This window comes from Nannobrachium achirus (assembly GCF_963921795.1).
Source record: "Nannobrachium achirus genome assembly, chromosome: 12".
NCBI lineage: Eukaryota > Metazoa > Chordata > Actinopteri > Myctophiformes > Myctophidae > Nannobrachium > Nannobrachium achirus.
Genome location: NC_137832.1, coordinates 18,136,710 through 18,159,785, shown reverse-complemented (window position 1 = coordinate 18,159,785; position 23,076 = coordinate 18,136,710). Strand labels below are relative to the sequence as shown.

The 23,076-nt window shown below is 41.2% G+C and overlaps 2 long non-coding RNA genes across 2 annotated transcripts; both read right to left on the bottom strand.

The window, feature by feature from the left end:
• Positions 1 to 2,330: 2,330 nt before the first annotated feature.
• LOC308295308 lies at positions 2,331 to 7,253 on the bottom strand. The gene is made up of 3 exons (XR_013962572.1): positions 7,206 to 7,253; positions 5,587 to 5,796; positions 2,331 to 4,182 (listed from the first exon to the last, which is right to left on the bottom strand). It is a non-coding gene; the product is annotated as an uncharacterized lncRNA (long non-coding RNA).
• Positions 7,254 to 17,290: 10,037 nt separating this feature from the next.
• Positions 17,291 to 21,650, bottom strand: LOC308295804. The gene is made up of 3 exons (XR_013962585.1): positions 21,603 to 21,650; positions 19,984 to 20,193; positions 17,291 to 18,579 (listed from the first exon to the last, which is right to left on the bottom strand). It is a non-coding gene; the product is annotated as an uncharacterized lncRNA (long non-coding RNA).
• Positions 21,651 to 23,076: the final 1,426 nt, after the last annotated feature.

Genomic DNA, 23,076 nt, shown 5'->3' with positions numbered 1-23,076 from the left:
CCGTGTTTGACCGACGATTCAAACTGACTCCTCTCTTTCGCCTTCCCCAGTGCAGGTCACCACCAAGAAGAAGGTTACCGTCACCAAGAAGGAGCGAGGACCCATGATGGAGTGGTGGAAGTATGTACATACATCTCACTTGTCACTTGTTCTCATGGTTCTCATGGGTTTGTTATTTTAATACATAGTACATTTTTGTTGACCACAAATGTTTAAGAATGTTTTATTAGATATGATAGCATGTTGTATAAATAGATGACAAAACAACAAACCTAGGTTCGTTGTTTTTACCTGGAATTTCTTTGAGGCACTACATTGTTCTCTCTGTACTGTATTTATGTGACTATTTAACTTTAGTTTGCTTATTCCCATCTCACACTTTCTTGCAGGAGTATGCAAGGCTTCCTCCAATACATCTGCCAAAGTACGGCGTTGGGCGAGCACGGGAGGCCAAAACTAAAAACCTGCAAAGGAGAATGCCTGCCAACAGGAAAGGCCACCAACAGCCAAACACCACTTTCTGGTAAGTACACATTTATTACAGGTCCAGATCTCTTTTTTTCCCCCCTCTGCATTAAATCTCTTCATCAAAATTAGCCAATCTACAAGTTCCCAACGTGACGCGTTGTGAGCATGCATAATTTCTATTTTTCCCGAAAGCTTGCCCCGTGCTCATCAGGACACTCAATACGGACACTCATTCATCCACACAAAGCCAGACATAGGAGCGGTTAGTACCGCACAAAAATGGTGTTGTCTGTTGAAGTGAACTGATTGACCAGTGATATGGTATATGTGTGTAGCCTACATTTACCACCACCAACCTCCATGTGCATATCGTTGTCGAGTGGAAACCTTGTACAGTATGTCCAAGACCTTTTGTTTTGTATTTATCGTTTTAAAAATGAACTAAACTAGTGAAAATAGCAGATCTACAAGCACACAGCCTCACGGTGTGAGGCGTTGTTCACAGTTCACTGTTGTTCACAGTTCACTGTTTTCACTACTTTTGTGCGACGGCCTTGTATGATGAAGTAGGGCTTTACTTTGCGAAAAAATGAACACATTTTAAACTTCGAGATACGAGGTTTCTGCTTGACAGTGACGATATGTGGGTTCACTATAAGTAACATAGTTAATAGTTACATTGTACTCAAATGGTGTATTCCAACAATGTGTAAACCACCAAATAGTCTAATTTGTTATTCATTTTATAACTACAATTCAAAATTAAATATTATCCTTGATATTTTTTTCTGTTTTTATTTCATTAAGGAGAGAGCTTACCGAAGTATACAGGCACCAGAAAAAACATGATGTGATAGCCATAAGTATTATTGTTATGTATTGTATCTGCACATCTTGATCAAATTAAAATAAATAATAATGTAATAAGTATACAATAGCTTAAATGTTGAGTTGTAGTTATAAAATGAATAATTATTTTGTTTGAATACGTAGTATGTAACTATCTTAGTTGTGGCGAGACATAACTTACTCTATGTATGCTTTATTCATGTGTTTTTTTTAATTAGCAAGATATGTATGTATTGTAGTGTAGACAGGGCTGGACATTGATACTAACACCTGTGTTTCTTCTCCAGGCACAGAGACCACCTTCTGCCTGCATCGCATTCGCCACCAAGAGACCTTGACCCTGCCAACGATGAAGGTCGTCTGCCAAGCGCCTTCCTTCAATCATCGCTCAGCCTCTCCAGAATCTCCAACTACCTCGGGACTTCGATACTTTTGTTTTGAGCCACACTGGCATTGATGAACAGTAACCAAGGATGCTTACTTGTGTACTCAAGTATTATTATTTTTTTTTGCCTGCACTCTTCTTTCACTCCACTATTTAAACTGAAATGTTTTACTTTTACAGTTCTAGGAAGGGACTGAAAATGTACTATTTATATAGTTTGATTCTTTAAATGTTTTGGTATGCATTGGTCTTAAAAGATAATGTACTTTGTAATTTGTACTTTTGAATACCGGTACTTAGTAGAATATTAGTAGCCTATTTACTTCACTACAAGGTTTAGATATTTTTGTTAAGTTCTTATCGGACACCACTGCGAGATGGGTCTTAGTCTTAGACAACCAGTCACCCTTTATTTTACAGTAATGTAAGTAATGCTTTCCTCTTTTGTTTTAAATGCATTTCAACAGTATAGTCATGTTTTGTACAGAAAGTATGCTGTCATTATTACACTCTAATCATCTTGACACATTCTTTGTTTATGAAACGGTTCAACTTTTTATTTTAAATCACAGCAGGAGACAAAGGTAAGAGTTTGTTACAACATGCTCTCTTTGATGTATCTCCTAAGAATGTGTGCCCTCCATAGAGGTAATATGTTAAATAAATGGATTGACATATCCAAAATGATGCAACAGCTCTGGACCTTAAATTCATCATGCACGTGTCTTGACTGAAGTCAACAGTTGCCCCTTGCTGTATAGTACAGGGGTTAAAGTTCTCAGTCCTGGGGACTGATTTCAGTCTTGAGGATTCCATAGGGGCTATAGTAACCCCATGTAGACCAGGGGATAATACTGATTATTTTTTTACCTTTTTTTACCCTGTAATGTAAAGTTAAAGTTCCAGTTCCATATACATTGACATGACATTCATAATGTGTGTGTATTGGTATAAATGTATATGGGCTAATACTGTAAAGATATAGTTCTACAGTCAGATACACTTCCTTCCAAAGTGCTGCTGGTAGCCAGCAAAAAAGCAACAAGATTGTGGTATAAAAGTGACCCTCCAACTTGTGAGCAGTGGCTGTGCATTGTGGAGGAAATATATGTGATGGAGAGATTTACACACAAACTCAGGATACAAGAAGAACTGTTCCTTGAGAAAAGGGAGAAATGGACTGAATATAAAACCCAACAGAATGACACCACAAATGTCTGACATGGACTAAAATGTGATAACCAAATGATGTAATAATGTTGATAAAAATAGAAAGAAAGTACTACAGAAAATCTAATGGAAAAACCTTTGCAGAGTGAAAGTGTGCTTAAACGACAGTCTCTCTCCAAACCATCAACACGCAAGGCAACAGCTGTTTAAGCACAATACAATATTCTCTATGCACAGCAGCCATATTGGAAAGAAAAGGGCTTCAGTTCAGGGACACTAATGGTTCCTTTAGGAGGTTTCAAATATGGCCCTTACCCTTACGGGTGTGTAACTCAGGTACAATTGGTTCCATTGGTACACTCAAGAGTTATGGGGGTCCTTGAAATTAAAATGTTTGAGAACCACTAAATGGAACAGAACCTGAGATAGTCGGGGGCCTTAAGGGGAGAAAATATACATTTCCTGCAAATCAGTCTAAAAGTGCCCAATTTTGCACAGATGTAGCCCAGTAGTACATGCTCATGATTTAGCTAGGGCGCCCGAGTTTGCAACCTTTGGGGTCACCACAGTGGCCAAATCAAGTTGGGCTCCTATCGACTTTCTATACAGGAGGAAAATACCCAGAAAAAAATCTGCTTTAAGTAGGATGTGAGGGTTCTAACTAGAGGTTTGTCATGATTCTGAATCCATTGCAAGCCTTTGTTTTGCACAAAAAAAAACATTCCTTGGGCTACAAATGGCCCCACAAAACGATGGTTTAGTGATGAGTCATCATCTTTTCACAGTTTGGTGGGTGTTTTGTGGGGCCACCTCCCTGACAATAACGATGGGACCACAATTCTTATATGAGACGATTCTAAGATGACCCAATGTTATTCTCATAGAAAATGAACTTCCGTGACCCAGGAGATGAACCAGTGACGTCAGTACTCTATTAAGACGTGAGGTTGATTCTACAAAAGCCTAATAAAACGGTTTTCAGAAAAAACCTATGTTGCTATGTATCGTTGTTAGGCAGAAACCTTACCTCCATATTATGTTTTGTTTTCCATAAAATTAGCAGATTGCAAGCTTTTAGATCTGCTACTTTAGAATTATAATCCTGAAAAGTTTTGGACATGAGGTTTCCACCCATAGATGCTTTACCAGTTTTAATGGTTAATTAGTGTACTGTACGTGGTAAGACCTGTGAAGGAAATTAGTAAGGTCTCTGGGAGTGGGACATATCATCTGTAGGGCTGTGTGCTCTCTGGGGGCGTACAGTATGGATGATCTTCTCCTCTGTCACCACTGGGGTTTTCCATGTGTGTCTGAAGACATTAAAAAAAGACATGCATACTTGTTAACTGACATCTCCAAGTTTAAAACATCGCTACACTAAATAATAAGTACACCGGATCCATTGTAACACAGGTTCTTTCCTTTCCTAAAAAGTAAGTATTCTGGAGTTAAAATGCTTCCACCCGACAGCAACAATATAATATAATAAACTCAATAGTTATTACAGTGATAATATATCGAATTATCAGTACACATTTAATGCAAAAATAAAGAATGGCAATACCTCTAATGAACGTGGAAAAAATATCTTTCTCACATTTCAACTTAAAAGAGGTGTAGCTATAAAATGTGTAAATGTGCAACTCTTAGATCCTATTTTTAATATCTAACCCTTGACAGCCATTCATTCAAACAGAAAAGCAGCTGTATTGAAAATATTTTTTTTTCTCACACATAATGCAGGACACAGCTCCTGCTATTTAGGCCATGGCTATACGGAGCTGGATTTTTCATATATCCCGGTTTTTCAGATATCCAGATAGAAAAATATCTAGGTCCACACGAGAAAGATATCTAGGTCTAAAATAATCTGAGTCCCCAGACCTCCACTGGGGGACAAGCACACACACAGTTAAGTCTTAAGAGATATCCGGGTACCGTGTCTACACAGATCCAGAGAATATCCAGCTTTGCGGCCGAAATATCCAGCTTAATGTGGCTGCAGCCCCAACAGCACAAAAAATGTCTAGCTTCAGAAATATCCAGCTCTGTGTAGCCATGGCCTAAACCACTTGAACACACCTATTCTGGGGGGAACATTACTAAAAATGGCAGATCTACAAGCTCACAGTGAGCTGCAATGCAACAAGTTGAGAACTTATATGTGCTATTTTAGGCAAAGAAAGTTGGTGTAGATGGAAGAAAGCGGCCCATGTAGGGAAGTCTAGAGCAGGGGTCAGCAATCTTTTTGAAATGAAGTGCCATGTTTTTATTTTCTAGATAGTCAGTGTGCCATGTCAACATGTTTAATGACACGCCATCAAAAATTCACACACATTTTGAGTGTCAGGAAATTGTTATAATGATCATTATAGACTCAAGCAATAACCCATCTATCTCGAGAGTTCAGGGTTTTAGTGAATGTAGAATTATGTGCAGGATGTAATTTGTGCAAATTATGTGACTTAATTTAATTGACCACATAAAAAAAAACATGTGATTTTAAAATAAAAACCCTCTCTCTCACACTTCTGCCAGTGTGCCAGTGATCACCCTCCCCTGTGCCATTGTTGTGCCTAAGGTTGCCTACCCCTGGTCTAGTGGGTTTAAGTGGCTACCTTTACACATTTCTGCCAGGAAGAGTTGCAGAGGGAACTGAATCACTGTTAATTGAGACAGACTGAATCAGCATGGCACTGCTGGTCTAGACTTACCTCTGAGAATATCCCCATCCTGGTTGGGGTAAAAGGCCAGTTTGAAGATGTGGTTCATAATGCTGCGTTCGATAGGCATCTGGACATCTTGCAACTGGTCCTTGCTAGTATACTGCCAGATGGCATCACGGACCATGGCACCATACAGGTAGTGCAGAAAACCCTCCACTGCTGCAGTCTTGTCATCAGCCGCTGTGCATCCCTGGAAGGCTGTGGGGGGAGACAGGGAACAATGCAGTGAGCAATCAGTCTGTTGATTACCTTTAAAAATATATATAAAATACAGAGAAAGTAGCCTATCTACAAGCTCACAATGTGCCTTATTGTGAGTTTGTAGATAGGCTATTTTCACTACTTTTGTGCAACACTTGTATGATGAAGTAGGGCAGTGTTTCTCAAATGGGGGTACGTGTACCCCTAGGGGTACGCAGGGCGGGACCGTACCTATGTTCCCCAGGTTCTATGTTCCCCAGGTTCTATGTTCCCCACTTTCTTAACACCTAACCCTAACCTCACTAAACTAATGCTGTTAGGTGGGGAACATAGAACCTGGGGAACATAGAACCTGGGGAACATAGGTTGGACCCCCGCAGGGAGTACGTCAGAAAAACTAGAAAATGGGAATTAGTACTTTACTATTATGGTTAATGATAAAACATTGACAGAGTTTGTGTGAACCTGCTCATCTGTACATTTCTAAACCAAATAACATCAATACCTTTACTAGTAGTAACAGTTATTTAATAGAAAGCAGTATTTATTTGCCATTTATTTGCCATTATGCTGTTTTATTTTGAACATATTGGCATCGGAACTGGACTTTTGATGTCAATTTTGCAGTAGTCAGGGGAAGGGGGTACATGGCTTCAGAAATCAGTATAAGGGATTACTCCAGCCAAAAAAGATTGAGAACCACTGAAGTAGGGCATTCATTTATGAAAACATAGCACGTTGAATACAAGGTTTCTGCCTGAGAACAAGAATTAGAGAGGGTATGTGTGTACAAAAGAGAGAGGTCATCAGATCAGCCTGTGTCGCCTCTATATAAGAATGTGAATGATGGCTGCATATGCTGTGTTGTGAATCCACTATAGCCATTTGAAATGTGATGTAATTTTTTGTTCTGCTTGTCCTGCTTCCAAATGTGTAGGAGAAATCCTTAAATTAGAATTAGGCTACTCCAAGGAAAACAGTAAAAGGGTTTCTATAGGCTACACTATACAGTAAATAATAGTCTACCTCCTTTTGAAGACCAGCTTACTGCTGTTGATCTTGTTTGATCCAACAGATGTCTAGTATACATCTAAAATACTCTGCAGCACTGCAGATGAGAGAGAGAGGTGAACAAATAACAATAAATTGAACTTCCTCGCACAGTGATAAATACACGTGCATAAAAAAACATTGCAGTCCTACGTGTTTTTACCTAAAAATGTTGTCAGGTGATGTAGCCTACACATGATGGAAACATGATGCGACACAAACACTAGGCTACTAAACACACACGTCCCTGTTCTTGATGGTGGTGATTGTGTGTAATATGTGCATGGCACGCAAAAACGACTTCCAAACTCAATTAATTCACTGAAAGTTTCTTCAGAAAGTCATAGATTGCTTACATTCATGGTTATTTTCCAGTAGGCAACCTTATGTCCATTGCGAGTCCAGTCACAGAGGCTGACTGACTGTTCTGTGGACATAAGGTGCTCTTTTCCCATAGTACACAAGACCTGGCTTAAACAAATCCTCTCTTAACCCTAATAAAACTAACATAACCATCTCAACATAATGCATTTTTATGCATTTCTGACTAGAAGCCCAATATTCTAGGACCATTCCTATATATTATCAAACTTATCCGCCAAAAGTTATTCGCGACCTACCTGTTGTTATGAAGGGGGGAAAATACCTTATACAAAGCATTCACCATTCAAGCTTCTAGCGCCCTCTACTGTTGACCGGTGGTCACTACTCTGGAAGAAGCAAATGATTGGCGCAGAATCCTACAAAAATACATTATTAATTATTAATTATAATTGTTACGTTTTTGGAAAATAGTATAGATCTACTAGGACATTTTGTGAACAAATAATAACAATAATAATAAGTACGCTCTTGCACGTTTGGATATAACCTCGCGATACCAGGCTTTCTCGCGAGGATGAGTTGTTTACAAATGAAAATGCCTCAGCGTCGCGCAGCGTTCCTATTGGTCCGCTGCGCTCGGCAGCGGACCAATAGGGACAGCGCTCGAGCATCCTTCCTGTTTCAAACAGGTGTTCTTCGGATGATAACGTTAGAACGTCAGTGCTCATCTGGACTTCATTGAGAACAGACGTGCATCTTAGCGGCTCCACCAGAGACGTTACTGACGAACTACTGCTGACTGCTTGTTTACATCGACGCCTGTCGTCCATCTGTTGCTGTTGTTTCACCGGTCATTTCAACTTTTAATTTGATATTTTCAAACATTTGATAACACTTCTTTTTGGATCCCTAGTCTTCAGCTTGACCAACTGAACTCAGGTAAGTAAGTTTGCTCTTGTTAACGACACACACACACACACACACACACACACACACACACACACACACAGGGGCTTGTTTGTCGTTAATTTACACAGAGGCCTGTTTGCAACAGTTGTGGGTCATTTTCAACCATATTTTGGTTTGAGTACACTGTTGTGGTTTGAAGAAGCACTTTGAAGAAGTACTTGACAATGAAGAACACCCAGCCACAGGACGCAGTCGCCGCCTACTCAAGGCTCCATGAACAACATCCATGCCAGCCTCTTCTGACAGACGACCAGAAAGTCGAGCTGCGCAACCGCAACTGCAACATGGAGGTCAACGAGAGGAAGGGGAAGGCAGCCCGGAAGATGAAGTTCATCATGGCCGAGTTGTTGCAGTCAGAGAAGGCCTACGTGAGAGATCTGCGTGGTCTGGAGACATACTGGTGGGAGATGGCCAGTGGGCTTGAGGAGGAGGTACCTGCAGGCATCCGCAACAAGCAACACATCATCTTTGGTAACATCCAGGAGATATATGACTTTCATAGCAATATTTTCCTGAGTGAGTTGACCAACTGTGAGCTACCAGAGGATGTGGGACACTGCTTTGCTACCTGGGCTGATGGGTTCCACATGTATGTGAACTACTGTAAGAACAAAGTTGACTCCAGTCAACTCTTACTGGAACACGCTGGAACCTTCTTTGATGACATCCGGCAGAAACATGGCCTGGGCTTCGCTAGTTCCATCGACTCCTACCTCATCAAGCCTGTGCAGAGAATCACCAAGTACCAGCTACTGCTCAAGGACTTGCTGTCTTGCTGTGAGGATGGAGAGGGAGGAGAGCTTGCGGATGCTCTTGAGTTGATGCTGAGTGTGCCTAAGAAGGCGAATGATGCCATGAACATCGCCATGTTGGACGGTTTTGATGACAACATGGATGTCCAGGGGGACTTGATTGTTCATGGCAGTTTCCAGGTGTGGAACCCCAAGACTCTAATCCGGAAGGTTCGCAACCACCACGTGTTCCTGTTCCAGAACTCGCTGGTCTTCAGCAAGGAGATCAGGGACTCAGCTGGCAGAACTAAGTACAGGTATGTGAATAAAGTACTGACATCCGAGTTGGGGGTGACAGAGCACATTCGAGGGGACCCCTGTAAGTTTGCTCTGTGGGCAGGAAGGACCCCCGCCTCTCACAACCATACTGTACTTACGGCATCCAGCTTGAAGGCCAAACAGGAGTGGGTTAAGAACATCCAGGAGAGAATGACACCCCTGAAGGAGCCTCTGCAGCCTCAGGCCTCGCTGCAGTCCAGCCGTCCAGGTCCACGTCCGATGCTGTGGAAATGGCTGACCAGCTGCGTACGCAGACCCAGCCGGTGACAGCTCTGGGCTCGCCAGGGAGATCCTATTTCTTAATATGCAGCTAGTTTGTGGGAAAGATCCCTCAGGATGTGGGTGAAGGCAGAGCTTAAATACAAAGTCTTTGAAGAGTGTAGGACTCGGCGGGGAGCCGAGTCTGGATAGCGGGAGCTGCTGAGACCGGGTTAGTGGAGTTGAGGCTTGCTGGAGTTTCCTCCTTGATGTCCATGTAGGGTCAGAGGTCGGTGTGTGGCGAACGGGTAAGAAACCACATACATAAATGCATCTGTCTGTCTTGTCAGTCGTGTACCACACAGGAGGTTCCCCGGACTGGAGGTCGGGTCCCCCCAGTCAAAGTTGGTCAGTCGAGCCTATCTCCTGATCGCTACTGTTGCGTGTGGACGCGCTTCCAGGAAGGGGAACGACTAACACAGGCTATTTGTGTAACCTTAGCTGAGGTAAGAACATTTACTTTTTTATGTTACCTTATATGGTTTTTAAAGTTTAACATGAAGTAGTAATTGTCATATATATTAGAAATAGTTTTTGTGAAGATAAGGGGAAAAAATCAACAAAAATCTGTCTGTTTGTTGTGGACTGTGCTGGAGTTTCCCTGGACTTGAGGTGGAGGTCCCCCCCAGTTGAAGTTGGTCAGTCGAGCCTCCCTCCTGATCGCTCCTGGTGCGTGTGGACTTGCATCCAGAAAGGGAACGACTGTTGGCATAGATGGGCTGTACTGTGGCTGCAAGAAAACACTAGGCTATTTGTGTAACCTGAGCTGAGGTAAGAACATTTACTGTTTTCTGTTACCTTATATAGTTTTGTTTTACATGAAGTAGTAATGGTCATATTAACAATATGTTTTGTGTTGGCTGACTAGGCCTACTTGGTATTAGAAATAATTGTTTAAGATCTCATTATCATTTTTATAGCACTGAATTTCACCACTTTATAGGGTTTAGATTTTTAACTTCCAAGTAATAATTGTAGGTATTAGAAATATATGTATACTAGTTGTTGATGTACAAAACTAAAACTAAAAAAACACAAAACTAAAACTAACCAAAAAAAAGTGTCTGTCTATCTAATGTATTTTCACAGGTTTCTACTGACGTGGCTTCATCCTCTCCCTTTGGGGAGTCTGTCCTGCGTGCAGTATGTGTCATCACCACTCTGTTGGCCTGGCGGGCTTGCTCGAGCCGCCCTTCAACCCTGTGATGGTGACTGGCCTTGGCGTCTTGCGGGGCCAGGCTTTAGGTAGCGTCTTGCACCTGAGCCTGTCTGTCTATGGAGCACCTGGGTGTGGTAGAGATAAAAGCACTCTTCCCACCACCGCAGCAGTAACTGCGATGCCTCCAGCTTGGCCTGGCGCACCATCAATCTAAACACAATTGGCCGTGTTTAGACAATTTACAATTGAGCATTTAGCAGACGCTCTTAACCCAGAGCAACTTAAAATTGGGGTGGAAAGCTGGCTGGATCAAGTGACCGTTCTTTTTGCTGCACTGCAGAAGCTACTGGCAAGTGTATATGGGAGGATGCACACAGTAGTTTATACATCCCCAGCTGTGGAGGTGTTAGTGCAGCAACAAGGACTGAAAGGACACTTGGGGACAGTTGGGAATTGACAACGACTAAATTGGGACTTCTCCGATGGATTGCCGCCGTGTAGTGGCGGAGAAGCTAATGACCCAATGACCCAAGCTTCTGGCAGGTGCTACCATCATGCCGGACAGCTCAAAGGGTATTAGGGATCAGACCAAGAGCAATCCATTGATAAAACTAACATGTTACAGAAATCACCACAAGAAACCAAAGCACTCCAGCAGACGTCCAAGGAGATGCCAGCCACAACAACTGTTGTGCAAGGTTGTATCCCCTCCAAAAGAATCCATTAGAGATGGAGCCTGGTATGTAAGGACTATTATATAAACTGTTATATGACTCATTATACCAATATTCCCTTAGTATTGTTGATGGTGTGCAGACCACCAGGGCTCTGCTGTGAAGGAAACTGAGGTAACACTTTACTTAAAGGTCTATAATGCACTCATTTAAATAACTGGTTATAAATGTTTACAATTATGCATAACAACGTATAAGCTTAGTGGAACAGCACATTGTATTTTTCATTTCAAGGACCTCCAAATTGGTATGCATTTGGCTGCGAACTCTCATCTGAAAAGATTTCTGCCAAGGACCCCCATACATTTACTTACTTATTTATTAAAAAAAATAACCTTTTCTCAAAACGGCAGATCTATGCTCACAATACGTTGTGGTGTGAGCTTGTAGATCGGTTATTTTCAAACAGCCAATGTATTTAGGGTTAAAGCTATTTAAACTGTTTGTGATGCTAATATCAACTAATGTAGCTGGGGAGCCCTTTCAAGGATTCCTGGGGGTCCCCGGAGAACACTTTGAAAACCACTTTATTGTCTGCACTACCTTACAGTCCAAAATGTAGATCAGGCTCAGACTTTCATTGGTAACTAAAATGAGTAAATGTCCTGGTTTTCTGTTCACACCACAGGCTAGAGGAGACCAACTGGAGGAGACAAAAAGAAAACGTCTCACTGAGCTGACCTCCACCCAGCAAAAGCTGTAGCCTACAACCGCACTGCAGACCAGGTGAGAGTGGGCAGCCGCCTATGGCTTTTAGCACTGTAGATTTAACTGACTGGGTTGCAGAGAAGAAAGGGGCAGTCAAGTGTAAAATGATCCTAAAGATTAGTAGGCGTTGGAGTATGTTATGAACTCTGGCGATTCTGTCTGTCTTGGAATGGAACAGCATCATGGCTGAACTGTTAGAAACTGAGAAAGCCTACACCCGAGACCTGCAGGAGTGCCTGGATACATACTTTTGGGAGATGACCAGTGGAGTGCTGGAGGACATACCTGTTGGCATCCTCAACAAGGAACAGGTTGTCTTTGGCAACATCCAGGATATCTGTTACTTCCACAGCAACATTTTCATGGAGGAGTTGGTCAACTGTCAGCTACCGGAAGATGTGGGACAGTGCTTTGTGACCTGGGCTGACAAGTTCAACATGTATGTGAGTTACTTCATGAACAAACCTCACTCCAGTGAACTTATTCGGGAACACGCTGGAAGCTACTTTGACCTCATCCAGCAGAAACATGGTCTGGGCCGGGCCAGTTCTATTGACACCTTCCTCATCAAGCCAGTACAGAGGCTCACCAAGTACCAGCTCCTCCTAAAGGACCTACTGTGTTGCTGTGATGAGGGAGAGGGAGGAGACATTAAGGCTGGCCTGGAGGTGATGTTGCGCTTTCTCAAGAAAGCAAATGATGCCATGACCATCGCCTTGCTGGAGGGTTGTGATGATGTGGATGTCCAGGGGGACTTGATGCTTCATGGCCGTTTTCAGGTGTGGAACCCCAACTCTGTCCTCCATAACGTCCGCAAGTCTCTCAAGCGGAATAGTCACTACCGCCACCTGTTCCTCTTTGAGAGGTCACTGATCTTCTGCAAGGAGATCAAAGACTCCACTGACAGAACCAGATACCAGTACAGCAATAAAGTACTGACTGGTGACTTATGGGTGACTGAGCACAATGAAGGGGACCCCGGTACGTTCATTCTGTGGGCAGGATCAGGAAGGACTCCACCCTTTCACAAGACTCTACTTAAAGCCTCCAGTGTGAAAGAGAAACAGAAGTGGATGAGTAACATCTGGGAGGTGAGCCAGGACAGAATGAAGTCACCTCTTCACCTGGACGACACACCAGCACTGTCCAAACCTCCCAGGAACAGGACAGGACAGATAGCCAATCTACAGCCTCAGGCCTGGCTCTTCTCCCGACACTCCAGCCAACCAGGTCAGAGATTGTGTGGATCACTGTGGAAATGGCTGACCAGCCGCAGTAGCAGGCGGAATTAGCAAATAATTGACTGAAACACTTGTATATACTGTATATAATTACATTTGATTGTTGTATTGTATTATGCATTCTTTGTTGTCTTATTACCAGTGATTAATATTGTTTTCATTGTATTATTGTTTATTAATGTCATTATTTATAGTAATTATTGTTGTATATAGTTGTGGTGATGGCAGTAAATAAACCAAGTTCAGTGAACTTGCCAGACTACACATTAAAACCCTGAATCTTAATTGAACTCCACCCATAGGGGTACATTTGCACCTGTACGACCCAGAGGGTCCTGTACAGTACATGTATAGCTAAAGCACATGGATTATAATTTCTGTAGTGCAGTAGTGGAAGAAGTACTCTGATTCTTTACTGGAGTAAAAGTAGTAATACCATAATGTGGAGGTACAATTATACTTATTACAAGTAAAAGTCCTGTAATCAAGCTCACAACATCACAATGCAAGGCGCTGTGAGCTTGTAGATCAGCTATTTTTGAATAGCCAAAGTATAATATAGGCCTTAATTGGGTATGTTTTTTAATTATAATTTAAATCTGCAGAGCAACTAGTAAAGCTGTCTGTCAAGTAATTGTAGTGGTGTAATAGGTACCATATTTGATGGTACAGTATCTTCCACTTATTAGATTATTTCTCATTCACTTATTGAATTCACTCAAACTTATTATTTGAAACTTGTTGGTCACAATACTAATACTTTGTGATATATTTCGGCTACGGTGTAATTTTGACAAAATAGTTTTATTATTAAACAAACAACAAATCAAAATATCAATCAGCATCAATTAATCAATGAGTATAATAATAATGTGACTGCTGTGATTCTTCAATTTCCTGCAGTTTCATTTATTGAAGGAAATTAGCTCAAGTTAGAAATCTACATTTCCTTACACAGGACACTCAAGAAAACTGGACGTGCACCGTGGTCGACGACCCCCAGAATCCCTGGGTGATACTGGGGACATGGGGAGGGTGCCAGACTGCCAGTGAAGGATGCCTCACCGGGAGAAGCATCCCAACAGCCACAGGTGAGTTGGTTTCCGTGTTTGACCGACGATCCTCTCTTTCGCCTTCCCCAGTGCAGGTCACCACCAAGAAGAAGGTTACCGTCACCAAGAAGGAGCGAGGACCCATGATGGAGTGGTGGAAGTATGTACATACATCTCACTTGTCACTTGTTCTCATGGTTCTCATGGGTTTGTTATTTTAATACATATACATTTTTGTTGACCACAAATGTTTAAGAATGTTTTATTAGATATGATAGCATGTTGTATAAATAGATGACAAAACAACGAACCTAGGTTCGTTGTTTTTACCTGGAATTTCTTTGAGGCACTACATTGTTCTCTCTGTACTGTATTTATGTGACTATTTAACTTTAGTTTGCTTATTCCCATCTCACACTTTCTTGCAGGAGTATGCAAGGCTTCCTCCAATACATCTGCCAAAGTACGGCGTTGGGCGAGCACGGGAGGCCAAAACTAAAAACCTGCAAAGGAGAATGCCTGCCAACAGGAAAGGCCACCAACAGCCAAACACCACTTTCTGGTAAGTACACATTTATTACAGGTCCAGATCTCTTTTTTCCCCCCTCTGCATTAAATCTCTTCATCAAAATTAGCCAATCTACAAGTTCCCAACGTGACGCGTTGTGAGCATGCATAATTTCTATTTTTCCCGAAAGCTTGCCCCGTGCTCATCAGGACACTCAATACGGACACTCATTCATCCACACAAAGCCAGACATAGGAGCGGTTAGTACCGCACAAAAATGGTGTTGTCTGTTGAAGTGAACTGATTGACCAGTGATATGGTATATGTGTGTAGCCTACATTTACCACCACCAACCTCCATGTGCATATCGTTGTCGAGTGGAAACCTTGTACAGTATGTCCAAGACCTTTTGTTTTGTATTTATCGTTTTAAAAATGAACTAAACTAGTGAAAATAGCAGATCTACAAGCACACAGCCTCACGGTGTGAGGCGTTGTTCACAGTTCACTGTTGTTCACAGTTCACTGTTTTCACTACTTTTGTGCGACGGCCTTGTATGATGAAGTAGGGCTTTACTTTGCGAAAAAATGAACACATTTTAAACTTCGAGATACGAGGTTTCTGCTTGACAGTGACGATATGTGGGTTCACTATAAGTAACATAGTTAATAGTTACATTGTACTCAAATGGTGTATTCCAACAATGTGTAAACCACCAAATAGTCTAATTTGTTATTCATTTTATAACTACAATTCAAAATTAAATATCCTTGATATTTTTTTCTGTTTTTATTTCATTAAGGAGAGAGCTTACCGAAGTATACAGGCACCAGAAAAAACATGATGTGATAGCCATAAGTATTATTGTTATGTATTGTATCTGCACATCTTGATCAAATTAAAATAAATAATAATGTAATAAGTATACAATAGCTTAAATGTTGAGTTGTAGTTATAAAATGAATAATTATTTTGTTTGAATACGTAGTATGTAACTATCTTAGTTGTGGCGAGACATAACTTAATCTATGTATGCTTTATTCATGTGTTTTTTTTAATTAGCAAGATATGTATGTATTGTAGTGTAGACAGGGCTGGACATTGATACTAACACCTGTGTTTCTTCTCCAGGCACAGAGACCACCTTCTGCCTGCATCGCATTCGCCACCAAGAGACCTTGACCCTGCCAACGATGAAGGTCGTCTGCCAAGCGCCTTCCTTCAATCATCGCTCAGCCTCTCCAGAATCTCCAACTACCTCGGGACTTCGATACTTTTGTTTTGAGCCACACTGGCATTGATGAACAGTAACCAAGGATGCTTACTTGTGTACTCAAGTATTATTATTTTTTTTTGCCTGCACTCTTCTTTCACTCCACTATTTAAACTGAAATGTTTTACTTTTACAGTTCTAGGAAGGGACTGAAAATGTACTATTTATATAGTTTGATTCTTTAAATGTTTTGGTATGCATTGGTCTTAAAAGATAATGTACTTTGTAATTTGTACTTTTGAATACCGGTACTTAGTAGAATATTAGTAGCCTATTTACTTCACTACAAGGTTTAGATATTTTTGTTAAGTTCTTATCGGACACCACTGCGAGATGGGTCTTAGTCTTAGACAACCAGTCACCCTTTATTTTACAGTAATGTAAGTAATGCTTTCCTCTTTTGTTTTAAATGCATTTCAACAGTATAGTCATGTTTTGTACAGAAAGTATGCTGTCATTATTACACTCTAATCATCTTGACACATTCTTTGTTTATGAAACGGTTCAACTTTTTATTTTAAATCACAGCAGGAGACAAAGGTAAGAGTTTGTTACAACATGCTCTCTTTGATGTATCTCCTAAGAATGTGTGCCCTCCATAGAGGTAATATGTTAAATAAATGGATTGACATATCCAAAATGATGCAACAGCTCTGGACCTTAAATTCATCATGCACGTGTCTTGACTGAAGTCAACAGTTGCCCCTTGCTGTATAGTACAGGGGTTAAAGTTCTCAGTCCTGGGGACTGATTTCAGTCTTGAGGATTCCATAGGGGCTATAGTAACCCCATGTAGACCAGGGGATAATACTGATTATTTTTTTACCTTTTTTTACCCTGTAATGTAAAGTTAAAGTTCCAGTTCCATATACATTGACATGACATTCATAATGTGTGTGTATTGGTATAAATGTATATGGGCTAATACTGTAAAGATATAGTTCTACAGTCAGATACACTTCCTTCCAAAGTGCTGCTGGTAGCCAGCAAAAAAGCAACAAGATTGTGGTATAAAAGTGACCCTCCAACTTGTGAGCAGTGGCTGTGCATTGTGGAGGAAATATATGTGATGGAGAGATTTACACACAAACTCAGGATACAAGAACTGTTCCTTGAGAAAAGGGAGAAATGGACTGAATATAAAACCCAACAGAATGACACCACAAATGTCTGACATGGACTAAAATGTGATAACCAAATGATGTAATAATGTTGATAAAAATAGAAAGAAAGTACTACAGAAAATCTAATGGAAAAACCTTTGCAGAGTGAAAGTGTGCTTAAACGACAGTCTCTCTCCAAACCATCAACACGCAAGGCAACAGCTGTTTAAGCACAATACAATATTCTCTATGCACAGCAGCCATATTGGAAAGAAAAGGGCTTCAGTTCAGGGACACTAATGGTTCCTTTAGGAGGTTTCAAATATGGCCCTTACCCTTACGGGTGTGTAACTCAGGTACAATTGGTTCCATTGGTACACTCAAGAGTTATGGGGGTCCTTGAAATTAAAATGTTTGAGAACCACTAAATGGAACAGAACCTGAGATAGTCGGGGGCCTTAAGGGGAGAAAATATACATTTCCTGCAAATCAGTCTAAAAGTGCCCAATTTTGCACAGATGTAGCCCAGTAGTACATGCTCATGATTTAGCTAGGGCGCCCGAGTTTGCAACCTTTGGGGTCACCACAGTGGCCAAATCAAGTTGGGCTCCTATCGACTTTCTATACAGGAGGAAAATACCCAGAAAAAAATCTGCTTTAAGTAGGATGTGAGGGTTCTAACTAGAGGTTTGTCATGATTCTGAATCCATTGCAAGCCTTTGTTTTGCACAAAAAAAAAACATTCCTTGGGCTACAAATGGCCCCACAAAACGATGGTTTAGTGATGAGTCATCATCTTTTCACAGTTTGGTGGGTGTTTTGTGGGGCCACCTCCCTGACAATAACGATGGGACCACAATTCTTATATGAGACGATTCTAAGATGACCCAATGTTATTCTCATAGAAAATGAACTTCCGTGACCCAGGAGATGAACCAGTGACGTCAGTACTCTATTAAGACGTGAGGTTGATTCTACAAAAGCCTAATAAAACGGTTTTCAGAAAAAACCTATGTTGCTATGTATCGTTGTTAGGCAGAAACCTTACCTCCATATTATGTTTTGTTTTCCATAAAATTAGCAGATTGCAAGCTTTTAGATCTGCTACTTTAGAATTATAATCCTGAAAAGTTTTGGACATGAGGTTTCCACCCATAGATGCTTTACCAGTTTTAATGGTTAATTAGTGTACTGTACGTGGTAAGACCTGTGAAGGAAATTAGTAAGGTCTCTGGGAGTGGGACATATCATCTGTAGGGCTGTGTGCTCTCTGGGGGCGTACAGTATGGATGATCTTCTCCTCTGTCACCACTGGGGTTTTCCATGTGTGTCTGAAGACATTAAAAAAAGACATGCATACTTGTTAACTGACATCTCCAAGTTTAAAACATCGCTACACTAAATAATAAGTACACCGGATCGATTGTAACACAGGTTCTTTCCTTTCCTAAAAAGTAAGTATTCTGGAGTTAAAATGCTTCCACCCGACAGCAACAATATAATATAATAAACTCAATAGTTATTACAGTGATAATATATCGAATTATCAGTACACATTTAATGCAAAAATAAAGAATGGCAATACCTCTAATGAACGTGGAAAAAATATCTTTCTCACATTTCAACTTAAAAGAGGTGTAGCTATAAAATGTGTAAATGTGCAACTCTTAGATCCTATTTTTAATATCTAACCCTTGACAGCCATTCATTCAAACAGAAAAGCAGCTGTATTGAAAATATTTTTTTTTCTCGCACATAATGCAGGACACAGCTCCTGCTATTTAGGCCATGGCTATACGGAGCTGGATTTTTCATATATCCCGGTTTTTCAGATATCCAGATAGAAAAATATCTAGGTCCACACGAGAAAGATATCTAGGTCTAAAATAATCTGAGTCCCCAGACCTCCACTGGGGGACAAGCACACACACAGTTAAGTCTTAAGAGATATCCGGGTACCGTGTCTACACAGATCCAGAGAATATCCAGCTTTGCGGCCGAAATATCCAGCTTAATGTGGCTGCAGCCCCAACAGCACAAAAAATGTCTAGCTTCAGAAATATCCAGCTCTGTGTAGCCATGGCCTAAACCACTTGAACACACCTATTCTGGGGGGAACATTACTAAAAATGGCAGATCTACAAGCTCACAGTGAGCTGCAATGCAACAAGTTGAGAACTTATATGTGCTATTTTAGGCAAAGAAAGTTGGTGTAGATGGAAGAAAGCGGCCCATGTAGGGAAGTCTAGAGCAGGGGTCAGCAATCTTTTTGAAATGAAGTGCCATGTTTTTATTTTCTAGATAGTCAGTGTGCCATGTCAACATGTTTAATGACACGCCATCAAAAATTCAGACACATTTTGAGTGTCAGGAAATTGTTATAATGATCATTATAGACTCAAGCAATAACCCATCTATCTCGAGAGTTCAGGGTTTTAGTGAATGTAGAATTATGTGCAGGATGTAATTTGTGCAAATTATGTGACTTAATTTAATTGACCACATAAAAAAAAACATGTGATTTTAAAATAAAAACCCTCTCTCTCACACTTCTGCCAGTGTGCCAGTGATCACCCTCCCCTGTGCCATTGTTGTGCCTAATGTTGCCTACCCCTGGTCTAGTGGGTTTAAGTGGCTACCTTTACACATTTCTGCCAGGAAGAGTTGCAGAGGGAACTGAATCACTGTTAATTGAGACAGACTGAATCAGCATGGCACTGCTGGTCTAGACTTACCTCTGAGAATATCCCCATCCTGGTTGGGGTAAAAGGCCAGTTTGAAGATGTGGTTCATAATGCTGCGTTCGATAGGCATCTGGACATCTTGCAACTGGTCCTTGCTAGTATACTGCCAGATGGCATCACGGACCATGGCACCATACAGGTAGTGCAGAAAACCCTCCACTGCTGCAGTCTTGTCATCAGCCGCTGTGCATCCCTGGAAGGCTGTGGGGGGAGACAGGGAACAATGCAGTGAGCAATCAGTCTGTTGATTACCTTTAAAAATATATATAAAATACAGAGAAAGTAGCCTATCTACAAGCTCACAATGTGCCTTATTGTGAGTTTGTAGATAGGCTATTTTCACTACTTTTGTGCAACACTTGTATGATGAAGTAGGGCAGTGTTTCTCAAATGGGGGTACGTGTACCCCTAGGGGTACGCAGGGCGGGACCGTACCTATGTTCCCCAGGTTCTATGTTCCCCAGGTTCTATGTTCCCCACTTTCTTACCACCTAACCCTAACCTCACTAAACTAATGCTGTTAGGTGGGGAACATAGAACCTGGGGAACATAGAACCTGGGGAACATAGGTTGGACCCCCGCAGGGAGTACGTCAGAAAAACTAGAAAATGGGAATTAGTACTTTACTATTATGGTTAATGATAAAACATTGACAGAGTTTGTGTGAACCTGCTCATCTGTACATTTCTAAACCAAATAACATCAATACCTTTACTAGTAGTAACAGTTATTTAATAGAAAGCAGTATTTATTTGCCATTTATTTGCCATTATGCTGTTTTATTTTGAACATATTGGCATCGGAACTGGACTTTTGATGTCAATTTTGCAGTAGTCAGGGGAAGGGGGTACATGGCTTCAGAAATCAGTATAAGGGATTACTCCAGCCAAAAAAGATTGAGAACCACTGAAGTAGGGCATTCATTTATGAAAACATAGCACGTTGAATACAAGGTTTCTGCCTGAGAACAAGAATTAGAGAGGGTATGTGTGTACAAAAGAGAGAGGTCATCAGATCAGCCTGTGTCGCCTCTATATAAGAATGTGAATGATGGCTGCATATATGCTGTGTTGTGAATCCACTATAGCCATTTGAAATGTGATGTAATTTTTTGTTCTGCTTGTCCTGCTTCCAAATGTGTAGGAGAAATCCTTAAATTAGAATTAGGCTACTCCAAGGAAAACAGTAAAAGGGTTTCTATAGGCTACACTATACAGTAAATAATAGTCTACCTCCTTTTGAAGACCAGCTTACTGCTGTTGATCTTGTTTGATCCAACAGATGTCTAGTATACATCTAAAATACTCTGCAGCACTGCAGATGAGAGAGAGAGGTGAACAAATAACAATAAATTCAACTTCCTCGCAGTGATAAATACACGTGCATAAAAAAACATTGCAGTCCTACGTGTTTTTACCTAAAAATGTTGTCAGGTGATGTAGCCTACACATGATGGAAACATGATGCGACACAAACACTAGGCTACTAAACACACACGTCCCTGTTCTTGATGGTGGTGATTGTGTGTAATATGTGCATGGCACGCAAAAACGACTTCCAAACTCAATTAATTCACTGAAAGTTTCTTCAGAAAGTCATAGATTGCTTACATTCATGGTTATTTTCCAGTAGGCAACCTTATGTCCATTGCGAGTCCAGTCACAGAGGCTGACTGACTGTTCTGTGGACATAAGGTGCTCTTTTCCCATAGTACACAAGACCTGGCTTAAACAAATCCTCTCTTAACCCTAATAAAACTAACATAACCATCTCAACATAATGCATTTTTATGCATTTCTGACTAGAAGCCCAATATTCTAGGACCATTCCTATATATTATCAAACTTATCCGCCAAAAGTTATTCGCGACCTACCTGTTGTTATGAAGGGGGGAAAATACCTTATACAAAGCATTCACCATTCAAGCTTCTAGCGCCCTCTACTGTTGACCGGTGGTCACTACTCTGGAAGAAGCAAATGATTGGCGCAGAATCCTACAAAAATACATTATTAATTATTAATTATAATTGTTACGTTTTTGGAAAATAGTATAGATCTACTAGGACATTTTGTGAACAAATAATAACAATAATAATAAGTACGCTCTTGCACGTTTGGATATAACCTCGCGATACCAGGCTTTCTCGCGAGGATGAGTTGTTTACAAATGAAAATGCCTCAGCGTCGCGCAGCGTTCCTATTGGTCCGCTGCGCTCGGCAGCGGACCAATAGGGACAGCGCTCGAGCATCCTTCCTGTTTCAAACAGGTGTTCTTCGGATGATAACGTTAGAACGTCAGTGCTCATCTGGACTTCATTGAGAACAGACGTGCATCTTAGCGGCTCCACCAGAGACGTTACTGACGAACTACTACTGCTGACTGCTTGTTTACATCGACGCCTGTCGTCCATCTGTTGCTGTTGTTTCACCGGTCATTTCAACTTTTAATTTGATATTTTCAAACATTTGATAACACTTCTTTTTGGATCCCTAGTCTTCAGCTTGACCAACTGAACTCAGGTAAGTAAGTTTGCTCTTGTTAACGACACACACACACACACACACACACACACACACACACACACACACACACACACACACACACACAGGGGCTTGTTTGTCGTTAATTTACACAGAGGCCTGTTTGCAACAGTTGTGGGTCATTTTCAACCATATTTTGGTTTGAGTACACTGTTGTGGTTTGAAGAAGCACTTTGAAGAAGTACTTGACAATGAAGAACACCCAGCCACAGGACGCAGTCGCCGCCTACTCAAGGCTCCATGAACAACATCCATGCCAGCCTCTTCTGACAGACGACCAGAAAGTCGAGCTGCGCAACCGCAACTGCAACATGGAGGTCAAGGCAGCCCGGAAGATGAAGTTCATCATGGCCGAGTTGTTGCAGTCAGAGAAGGCCTACGTGAGAGATCTGCGTGGTCTGGAGACATACTGGTGGGAGATGGCCAGTGGGCTTGAGGAGGAGGTACCTGCAGGCATCCGCAACAAGCAACACATCATCTTTGGTAACATCCAGGAGATATATGACTTTCATAGCAATATTTTCCTGAGTGAGTTGACCAACT